The sequence below is a fragment of the Calliopsis andreniformis genome, unplaced genomic scaffold, assembly GCF_051401765.1.
Source record: "Calliopsis andreniformis isolate RMS-2024a unplaced genomic scaffold, iyCalAndr_principal scaffold0014, whole genome shotgun sequence".
Lineage (NCBI taxonomy): Eukaryota > Metazoa > Arthropoda > Insecta > Hymenoptera > Andrenidae > Calliopsis > Calliopsis andreniformis.
This window is the reverse complement of record NW_027480427.1, coordinates 4973075-4985478: the sequence shown is the minus strand read 5'-3', so window position 1 is coordinate 4985478 and position 12404 is coordinate 4973075.

Sequence of the window (12404 nt, the reverse complement as noted above, 5' to 3'; positions counted from 1 at the left end):
CTAAGGTCCTAGCTATTCGATCTCGTCGGGCAACGTCCAAGTGTGAAGTGTATGTTGCCCTAAACGTAGAAATGACCATTACTTTCACACTAGTTGCAATTATTCTTTTTATACGATGGAAAAACTATTGTATTTATATTGTATTTTATGCTTCTGGCGTTGACATCAAAGATCCTAGTTATTCGATCACGTGGGGCAACGTCCAAGAGTAAAGCGTATGTTTCCCGAAACGTAAAAATGACCATTACTTTCACACAGGTTGCAATTATTCTTTTTATACGATGGAAAAACTGTTGTATTTTTATTGTATTTTATGCGTCTGGAGTTGTTTTCTAAGACCCTAACTATTCGACCTCGTGGTGCAACGCCCTAGAGTGAAGCCTAGGTTACACGGAACGTAGAAATGACCAGTACTTTCACACTGGTTGCAATTATTCCTGTTAGACGATGGAAAAACTGCTGTATGTTTATTGTGTTTTATGTTTCTGGCGTTGACTTCTAAGGTCCTAGCTATTCGATCTCGTCGGGCAACGTCCAAGTGTGAAGTGTATGTTGCCCTAAACGTAGAAATGACCATTACTTTCACACTAGTTGCAATTATTCTTTTTATACGATGGAAAAACTCTTGCATTTTTACTGCATTTTATGCTTCTGGAGTTGTTTTCTAAGGTCCCAACTATCCGACCTGGTGGTGCAACGCAGTAGAGTGAAGCCGATGTTGCACGGAACGTAGAAATGCCCATTACTTTCACACTGGTTGCAATTATTCCTGTTATACGATGGAAAAACTGTTCCATTTTTATTGCATTTTATGCTTCTGACGTTGAATTCTAAGTGCCTAGCTATTCGATCTGGTGGAGCGATACCCTATGGTGAAGCCTAGGTTGCCCGGAACGTAGAAATGAGCATTACTTTCACACTCGTTGCAGTTACTCCTGTTATACGATGGAATAACTGTTCCATTTTTATTGTATTTTATGCTTCTGACGTTGGCTTCTAAGGTCCTAACTATTCGATCTCTTGCGGCAACGTCCAAGAGTGAAACGTATGTTGCCCGAAACGTAGAAATGACCTTTACTTTCACACTGGTTGCAATTATTCATTTTATACGATGGAAAAGCTGTTGTATTTATATCGTATTTTATGCTTCTGGCTTTGGCTTCTTAGGCCCTAACTATTCGATCTGGTGGAACAACGCTATAGAGTGAAACCTAGGTTGCCCGGATCGTAGAAATGACCATTACTTTCACACTGGTTGCAATTATTCCTCTTATACGATGGAAAAACTGCTGTATTTTTAATGTATTTTATGCTCTGGCGTTGAATTCTAAGTCCCTAGCTATTCGATCTGGTGGAGCAACGCCCTAGAGTGAAGCCTAGGTTGCCCGGAACGTAGAAATGACGACTACTTTCACAATGTTGGCAATTATTCATTTTATACGATTGAAAAACTAGTTAACTTATATTGTATTTTATCCTTCTGGCGCTGAATTCTAAGTCCGTATGTATTCGATCTGGTGGAGCAACGCCCTAGAGTGAAACCTAGATTAGCCGGAACGAAGAAATGACCAGTACTTTCACACTGGTTGCAATTACTCCTGTTATACGATGGAAAAACTGATGTATTTTTATCGTATTTTATGCTTCTGGCGTTTAATTCTAAGTATCTAGCTATGGGATCTGGTGGAGCAACGCCCTAGGGTGAAGCCTAGGTTGCCCGGAACGTAGAAATGACCGGTACCATCACACAAGTTGCAGTTATTCCTGTCATACGATGGAAAAGCTGTTGTATTTATATTGTATTTTATGATCCTGGTGTGGACTTCTTAGGCCCTATCTTTTCGATCTGGTGGGGCAACGCCCTAGAGTTAAGCCTAAGTTGCTCGGAATGTAGATATGTCCATAACTTTCACACTGGTTGCAATTATTCGTTTTATACGGTGGAAAACGTGTTGTATTTATATTGTGTTTTCTGCTTCTGGCGTTAACTTCTTAGGCCCTAGCTATTCGATGTGGTGCAGCAACGCCCCAGTGTGAAGCGTAGGTTGCCCGAAGCGTACAAATGACGATTACTTTCACACAGGTTGCAATTATTCATGCTATACGATGGAAAAACTGTTCTATATTTATTGTATTTTATTCTCGTGGCGTTGACTTCTAAGGCCCTAACTATTCGATCACGTGGGGCAACGTCCAAGAGTAAAGCGTATGTTTCCCGAAACGTAAAAATGACCATTACTTTCACACAGGTTGCAATTATTCTTTTTATACGATGGAAAAACTGTTGTATTTTTATTGTATTTTATGCGTCTGGAGTTGTTTTCTAAGACCCTAACAATTCGACCTCGTGGTGCAACGCCCTAGAGTGAAGCCTAGCTTGCACGGAACGTAGAAATGACCATTACTTTCACACTGGTTACAATTATTCGTTTTATACGATGGAAAAACTGTTGTATTTATTTTGTATTTGGTGCTTCTGGCGTTGACTTCATAGGCCCTAACAATTGGATCTGGTGGTCCAACGCCATAGAGTGAAGCCTAGGTTGCTCGGAACGTAGAAATGCACATTACTTTCACAGTGGTTGCAATTATTCCTGGTATACGATGGAACAACTGTTTATTTTTATTGTATTTTATGCTTCTGGCGCTGACTTCTAAGGCCCTAACAATTGGATCTGATGGAGCAACGCCATAGAGTGAAGCCTAGGTTGCCCGGAACGTAGAAATGACCATTACTTTCACACTGTTTGCAAATATACATTATATACGATGGAAAAGCTGTTGTATTTGTATTGTATTTTATGCTTCTAGCGTTGACGTCTTATACCCTAACTATTCAGTCTGGTGGAGCAACGCCCTAGGGTGAAGCCTAGGTTACACGGAACGTAGAAATGACCAGTACTTTCACACTGGTTGCAATTATTCCTGTTAGACGATGGAAAAACTGCTGTATTTTTATTGTATTTTATGTTTCTGGCGTTGACTTCTAAGGTCCTAGCTATTCGATCCCGTCGGGCAACGTCCAAGTGTGAAGTGTATGTTGCCCTAAACGTAGAAATGACCATTACTTTCACACTAGTTGCAATTATTCTTTTTATACGATGGAAAAACTGTTGCATTTTTACTGCATTTTATGCTTCTGGAGTTGTTTTCTAAGGTCCCAACTATCCGACCTGGTGGTGCAACGCACTAGAGTGAAGCCGATGTTGCACGGAACGTAGAAATGCCCATTACTTTCACACTGGTTGCAATTATTCCTGTTATACGATGGAAAAACCGTTCCATTTTTATTGCATTTTATGCTTCTGACGTTGAATTCTAAGTGCCTAGCTATTCGATCTGGTGGAGCGATACCCTATGGTGAAGCCTAGGTTGCCCGGAACGTAGAAATGAGCATTACTTTCACACTCGTTGCAGTTACTCCTGTTATACGATGGAATAACTGTTCCATTTTTATTGTATTTTATGCTTCTGACGTTGGCTTCTAAGGTCCTAACTATTCGATCTCTTGCGGCAACGTCCAAGAGTGAAACGTATGTTGCCCGAAACGTAGAAATGACCTTTACTTTCACACTGGTTGCAATTATTCATTTTATACGATGGAAAAGCTGTTGTATTTATATCGTATTTTATGCTTCTGGCTTTGGCTTCATAGGCCCTAACTATTCGATCTGGTGGAACAACGCTATAGAGTGAAACCTAGGTTGCCCGGATCGTAGAAATGACCATTACTTTCACACTGGTTGCAATTATTCCTCTTATACGATGGAAAAACTGCTGTATTTTTATTGTATTTTATGCTCTGGCGTTGAATTCTAAGTCGCTAGCTATTCGATCTGGTGGAGCAACGCCCTAGAGTGAAGCCTAGGTTGCCCGGAACGTAGAAATGACGACTACTTTCACAATGTTGGCAATTATTCATTTTATACGATTGAAAAACTAGTTAACTTATATTGTATTTTATCCTTCTGGCGCTGAATTCTAAGTCCGTATGTATTCGATCTGGTGGAGCAACGCCCTAGAGTGAAACCTAGATTAGCCGGAACGAAGAAATGACCAGTACTTTCACACTGGTTGCAATTACTCCTGTTATACGATGGAAAAACTGATGTATTTTTATCGTATTTTATGCTTCTGGCGCTTAATTCCAAGTATCTAGCTATGCGATCTGGTAGAGCAACGCCCTAGTGTGACGCCTAGGCTGCCCGGAACGTAGAAATAACCAGTACCATCACACTGGTTGCAGTTATTCCTGTCATACGGTGGAAAAGCTGTTGTATTTATATTGTATTTTATGCTCCTGGCGTTGACTTCTTAGGCCCTAACTATTCGGTCTGGTGTAACAACGCCCTAGAGTGAAGCCTAGGTTTCTCGGAACGTAGAAATGACCGTAACCTTCATACTGGTTGCAATTATTCGTTTTATACGAGGGAAAAAGTGTTGTATTTATATTGTATTTTATGCTTCTGGCAATGACTTCTTAGGCCCTACCTATTCGATCTGGTGGAACAGCGCCCTAGCGTGACGTGTAGGTTGCCCGGAACGTAGAAATGACCATCACTATCACACTGGTAGCAACTATTCCGGTTATACGATTGAAAAACTGTTGTATTTTTATTGTATTTTATGCTTCTGGCGTTGACTTCTAACGCCGTAGCTATTCGACGTGGCGGAGCAACGCCCTAGAGTGAAGCCTAGGTTGCCCGGAACGTAGAAATGACCATATCCTTCACACTGGTTGCTATTATTCCTGTTATACGATGGAAAAGCTGTTGTATTTACATTGTATTTTATGCTTCTGGCGTTGACTTCTAAGGCCCTAACTATTCGATCTGGTTTGGCAGCGCCCTGGAGTGAAGACACGGTTTCCTGGAACGTAGAAATCACCAGTACTTTCACACTGTTTGCAGTAATTCCTGTTATACGATGGAAAAACTGTTGCATCTTTATTGTATTGTATGCTTCTGGCGTTCACATCTTAGGCCTTAACTATTCGATCTGGTGGAACAACGCACTAGGGTGAAGCCTAGGTTGGCCGGAACGTAGAAATGACCATAACTTTCACACTGGTAGCAATTATTCGATTTATACAATGGAAAAACTGTTCTATTTATTTTGTGTTTTATGTTTCGCGCGTTAACTTCTAAGGCCCTAACTATTCGATCTGGTGGAGCAACGCCCTAGAGTGAAGCCTAGGTTGCCCGGAACGTAGAAATGACCATAACTTTCACACCGGTTGCAACTATTCGTTTTATACGATGGAAAAACTGTTGTATTTACATTGTATTTTATGCTTCTGGCGTTCACTTCTTAGGCCCTAACTATTCGATCGGGTGGAACAACGCCCTAATGTGAAGCCTAGGTTGCCTGGAAAGTAGAAATGACCATAACTTTCAAACTGGTTGCAATTATTCCTGTTATACGATGGAAAAACTGTTGTATTTATATTGTATTTTATGCATCTGGCGTTGACTTCTAAGGCACTATGTATTCGATGTGGTGGAGCAACGCCCTAGAGTGAAGCCTAGGGTTCCCGGAACGTAGAAATGACCATAACTTTCAAACTGGTTGCAATTATTCCTCTTATAGGATGGAAAAACTGTTGTATTTTTATTGCATTTTATGCTTCGGGCGTTGACTTCTAAGGCACTAACTGTTCAATCTGTTGGAGCAACGCCCTAGGGTGATTCCTAGGTTGCCCGGAAAGTAGAAATGACCATAACTTTCATACTGGTTGCAATTATCCGTTTTATACGATGGAAAGACTGTTGTATTTATATTGTATTTTATGCTTCTGGCGTTCACTTCTTAGGGCCTAACTATTCGATCTGGTGGAGCAATGCCTTAGAGTGATTCCTAGGTTGCCTGGAACGTAGAAATGTCCATAACTTTCACACTGGTTGCAATTATTCCTGTTATACGATGGAAAAGCTGTCGTACTTTCATTGTATTTTATGCTTCTGGCGTTGACTTCTAAGGCCGTAGCTATTCGATGTGGTGGAGCAACGCCCTAGAGTGAAGCTCAGGTTGCCGGAGCGTAGAAATGGCCATTACTTTCACACTCGTTGCAATTACGCCTGTCATACGATGGTAAAACTGTTGTATTTATATTCTTTTTTATGCTCCTGGTGGTGACTTCTTAGGCTCTAACTATTGGATCTGGTGCAGCAGCGCTCTAGAGTGAAGCCAAGGTTGCTCGGAACGTAGAAATGCACATTACTCTCACACTGGTTGCAATTATTCCTGGTATACGATGGAACAACTGTTGTATTTATATTGTTTTTTATGCTCCTGGTGTTGACATCTTAGGCCCTAACTATTCCATTTGGTGGAACAGCGCCCTAGAGTGAAGCCTAGGTTGCCCGAAACGTAAAAATGACCGTTACTTTCACACTGGTTGCAATTATTCTTTTTATACGATGGAAAAACTGTTGTATTTTTAATGTATTTTATGCGTCTGGAGTTGTTGTCTAAGGCCATAACTATTCGACCTGGTGGTACAACGCCCTCGAGTGAAGCCTAGGTTGCACGGAACGTAGAAATGCCCATTACTTTCACACTGGTTGCAATTATTCGCTATATTCAATAGAAAAACTGTTCTATTTATATTGTATTTTATGGTTCTGGCGTTGTCTTCTTAGGCCCTAACTATTCGATCTGGTGGAGCAACGCCATAGAGTGAAGCCTGGGTTGCCCGGAACGTAGAAATCACCATTACTTTCACACTGGTTGCAATCATTCGGTTTATACGATGGAAAAACTGTTGTATTTATTTTGTATTTGGTGCTTCTGGCGTTGACTTCATAGGCCCTAACTATTGGATCTGGTGGTCCAACTCCCCAGAGTGAAGCCTAGGTTGCACGGAACGTAGAAATGCACATTACTCTCACACTGGTTGCAATTATTCCTGGTATACGATGGAACAACTGTTTATTTTTATTGTATTTTGTGCTTCTGGCGCTGACTTCTAAGGCCCTAACAATTGGATCTGGTGGAGCAACGCCCTAGAGTGAACCCTAGGTTGCCCGGAACGTAGAAATTACCAGTGCATTAACACTGGTTGCAATTATTCCTCTTAGACGATGGAAAACCTGTTGTATTTTTATTGTATTTTATGCTTCTGGCGTTGACTTCTAAGGCCCTAACTATTCGATCTGGTGGAGCAACGCCCTAGAGTGAAGCCCAGGTTGCCCGGAACGTAGAAATGACCATAACTTTCTCACTGTTTGGAATTATTCATTTTATACCATGGAAAAGCTGTTGTATCTATATCGTATTTAATGCTTCGGTCGTTGACTTCTCAGGGCCTAACTATTCGTCCCGGTAGAGCAACGCCCTACAGTGAAGCCTAGGTTTCCCGGAACGTAGATATGACCATAACATTCACACAGGTTGCAATTATTCGTTTTATACGATGGAAAAGCTGTCGTATTTATATTGTATTTTATGCTTCTCGCGTTGACTTCTTAGGCCCTAGCTATTTTATCTGGTGGAGCAACACCATAGAGCGAAGCCTATATTGCACGGAACGTAGAAATGACCATTACTTTCACACAGGTTGCAATTATTCTTTTTATACGATGGAAAAACTGTTGTATTTTTATTGTATTTTATGCGTCTGGAGATGTTTTCTAAGACCCTAACTATTCGACCTCGTGGTGCAACGCCCTAGAGTGAAGCCTAGGTTGCACGGAACGTAGAAATGCCCACTACTTTCACACTGGTTGCAATTATTCGCTTTATACAATAGAAAAGCTGTTCCATTTATATTGTATTTTATGGTTCTGGCGTTGACTTCTTAGGCCCTAACTATTCGATCTGGTGGAGCAACGCCATAGCGTGAAGCCTAGGTTGCCCGGAACGTAGAAATGACCATTACTTTCACACTGGTTACAATTATTCGTTTTATACGAAGGAAAAACTGTTGTATTTACTTTGTATTTGGTGCTTCTGGCGTTGACTTCATAGGCCCTAACAATTGGATCTGGTGGTCCAACGCCATAGAGTGAAGCCTAGGTTGCCCGGAACGTAGAAATGACCATTAATTTCACACTGTTTGCAAATATACATTATATACGATGGAAAAGCTGTTGTATTTGTATTGTATTTTATGCTTCTGGCGTTGACTTCTTATACCCTAACTATTCAGTCTGGTGGAGCAGCGCCCTAGGGTGAAGCCTAGGTTACACGGAACGTAGAAATGACCAGTACTTTCACACTGGTTGCAATTATTCCTGTTAGACGATGGAAAAACTGCTGTATTTTTATAGTATTTTATGTTTCTGGCGTTGACTTCTAAGGTCCTAGCTATTCGATCTCGTCGGGCAACGTCCAAGTGTGAAGCGTATGTTGCCCTAAACGTAGAAATGACCATTACTTTCACACTACTTGCAATTATTCTTTTTATACGATGGAAAAACTGTTGCATTTTTACTGCATTTTATGCTTCTGGAGTTGTTTTCTAAGGCCCTAACTGTTCGATCTGGTGGCGCAACGCACTAGAGTGAAGACTAGGGTTCCCGGAACGTAGAAATGACCATCACTTTCAAACTGGTTCAATTATTCCTCTTATATGAAGGAAAAACTGTTGTATTTTTATTGCATTTTATGCTTCGGGCGTTGACTTCGAAGGCACTAACTATTCAATCTGTTGGAGCAACGCCCTAGGGTGAATCCTAGTTTGCGCGGAAAGTAGAAATGACCGTAACTTTCATACTCGTTGCAATTATTCGTTTTATACGATGGAAAATCTGTTGTATTTATATTGTATTTTAAGCTTCTGGCGTTGACTTCTAAGGCCCTAACTGTTCGATCTGGTGGCGCAACGCACTAGAGTGAAGCCTAGGTTGCCCGGAACGTAGAAATGACCATCACTTTCAAGCTGGTTGCAATTATTCCTGTTATACGATGGTCAAAACTGTTGTATTTTTATTGAATTTTATGCTTCGGGCGTTGACTTCTAAGGCCCTAACTATTCAATCTGTTGGGGCAACGCCCTAGGGTGAAGCCTAGTTTGCGCGGAAAGTAGAAATGACCGTAACTTTCATACTCGTTGCAATTATTCGTTTTATACTATGGAAAATCTGTTGTATTTATATTGTATTTTATGCTTCTGGCGTTTTACAGCTTAGGCCTTAACTATTCGATCTGGTGGAACAACGCACTAGGGTGAAGCCTAGGTTGGCCGGAACATAGAAATGACCATAACTTTCACACTGGTAGCAATTATTCGCTATATTCAATAGAAAAACTGTTCTATTTATATTGTATTTTATGGTTCTGGCGTTGTCTTCTTAGGCCCTAACTATTCGATCTGGTGGAGCAACGCCATAGAGTGAAGCCTAGGTTGCCCGGAACGTAGAAATCATCATTACTTTCACACTGGTTGCAATCATTCGGTTTATACAATGGAAAAACTGTTGTATTTATTTTGTATTTGGTGCTTCTGGCGTTGACTTCATAGGCCCTAACTATTGGATCTGGTGGTCCAACTCCCTAGAGTGAAGCCTAGGTTGCACGGAACGTAGAAATGCACATTACTCTCACACTGGTTGCAATTATTCCTGGTATACGATGGAACAACTGTTTATTTTTATTGTATTTTATGTTTCTGGCGTTGACTTCTAAGGTCCTAGCTATTCGATCTCGTCGGGCAACGTCCAAGTGTGAAGCGTATGTTGCCCTAAACGTAGAAATGACCATTACTTTCACACTACTTGCAATTATTCTTTTTATACGATGGAAAAGCTGTTGCATTTTTACTGCATTTTATGCTTCTGGAGTTGTTTTCTAAGGTCCCAACTATCCGACCTGGTGGTGCAACGCACTAGAGTGAAGCCGATGTTGCACGGAACGTAGAAATTACCATTGCTTTAACACTGGTTGCAATTATTCCTCTTAGACGATGGAAATCCTGTTGTATTTTTATTGTATTTTATGCTTCTGGCGTTGACTTCTAAGGCCCTAACTATTCGATCTGGTGGAGCAACGCCCTAGAGTGAAGCCCAGGTTGCCCGGAACGTAGAAATGACCATAACTTTCTCACTGTTTGGAATTATTCATTTTATACCTTGGAAAAGCTGTTGTATCTATATCGTATTTAATGCTTCGGTCGTTGACTTCTCAGGGCCTAACTATTCGTCCCGGTAGAGCAACGCCCTACAGTGAAGCCTAGGTTTCCCGGAACGTAGATATGACCATAACATTCACACAGGTTGCAATTATTCGTTTTATACGATGGAAAAGCTGTCGTATTTATATTGTATTTTATGCTTCTCGCGTTGACTTCTTAGGCCCTAGCTATTTTATCTGGTGGAGCAACACCATAGAGCGAAGCCTATATTGCACGGAACGTAGAAATGACCATTACTTGCACACAGGTTGCAATTATTCTTTTTATACGATGGAAAAACTGTTGTATTTTTATTGTATTTTATGCGTCTGGAGATGTTTTCTAAGACCCTAACTATTCGACCTCGTGGTGCAACGCCCTAGAGTGAAGCCTAGGTTGCACGGAACGTAGAAATGCCCATTACTTTCACACTGGTTGCAATTATTCGCTTTATACAATAGAAAAGCTGTTCTATTTATATTGTATTTTATGGTTCTGGCGTTGACTTCTTAGGCCCTAACTATTCGATCTGGTGGAGCAACGCCATAGAGTGAAGCCTAGGTTGCCCGGAACGTAGAAATGACCATTAATTTCACACTGTTTGCAAATATACATTATATACGATGGAAAAGCTGTTGTATTTGTATTGTATTTTATGCTTCTGGCGTTGACTTCTTATACCCTAACTATTCAGTCTGGTGGAGCAACGCCCTAGGGTGAAGCCTAGGTTACACGGAACGTAGAAATGACCAGTACTTTCACACTGGTTGCAATTATTCCTGTTAGACGATGGAAAAACTGCTGTATTTTTATTGTATTTTATGTTTCTGGCGTTGACTTCTAAGGTCCTAGCTATTCGATCTCGTCGGGCAACGTCCAAGTGTGAAGCGTATGTTGCCCTATACGTAGAAATAACCATTACTTTCACACTACTTGCAATTATTCTTTTTATACGATGGAAAAACTGTTGCATTTTTACTGCATTTTATGCTTCTGGAGTTGTTTTCTAAGGTCCCAACTATCCGACCTGGTGGTGCAACGCACTAGAGTGAAGCCGATGTTGCACGGAACGTAGAAATGCCCATTACTTTCACACTGGTTGCAATTATTCCTGTTATACGATGGAAAAACTGTTTCATTTTTATTGCATTTTATGCTTCTGACGTTGAATTCTAAGTGCCTAGCTATTCGATCTGGTGGAGCGATACCCTATGGTGAAGCCTAGGTTGCCCGGAACGTAGAAATGAGCATTACTTTCACACTGGTTGCAGTTACTCCTGTTATACGATGGAATAACTGTTCCATTTTTATTGTATTTTATGCTTCTGACGTTGGCTTCTAAGGTCCTAACTATTCGATCTCGTGGGGCAACGTCCAAGAGTGAAGCGTATGTTGCCCGAAACGTAGAAATGACCTTTACTTTCACACTGGTTGCAATTATTCATTTTATACGATGGAAAAGCTGTTGTATTTATATCGTATTTTATGCTTCTGGCGTTGGCTTCTTAGGCCCTAACTATTCGATCTGGTGGAGCAACGCTATAGAGTGAAACCTAGGTTGCCCGGATCGTAGAAATGACCATTACTTTCACACTGGTTGCAACTATTCCTCTTATACGATGGAAAACCTGCTGTGTTTTTATTGTATTTTATGCTCTGGCGTTGAATTCTAAGTCCCTAGCTATTCGATCTGGTGGAGCAACGCCCTAGAGTGAAGCCTAGGTTGCCCGGAACGTAGAAATGACGACTACTTTCACAATGTTGGCAATTATTCATTTTATACGATTGAAAAACTAGTTAACATATATTGTATTTTATCCTTCTGGCGCTGAATTCTAAGTCCGTATGTATTCGATCTGGTGGAGCAACGCCCTAGAGTGAAACCTAGATTAGCCGGAACGTAGAAATGACTAGTACTTTCACACTGGTTGCAATTACTCCTGTTATACGATGGAAAAACTGATGTATTTTTATCGTATTTTATGCTTCTGGCGTTTAATTCTAAGTATCTAGCTATGGGATCTGGTGGAGCAACGCCCTAGAGTGAAGCCTGGGTTGCCCAGAACGTAGAAATGTCCAGTACCATCACACAAGTTGCAGTTATTCCTGTCATACGATGGAAAAGCTGTTGTATTTATATTGTATTTTATGCTCCTGGTGTTGACTTCTTAGGCCCTGCCTATTCGATCTGGTGGAACAGCGCCCTAGTGTGACGTGTAGGTTGCCCGGAACGTAGAAATGAACATCACTATCACACTGGTAGCAACCATTCCGGTTATACGATTGAAAAACT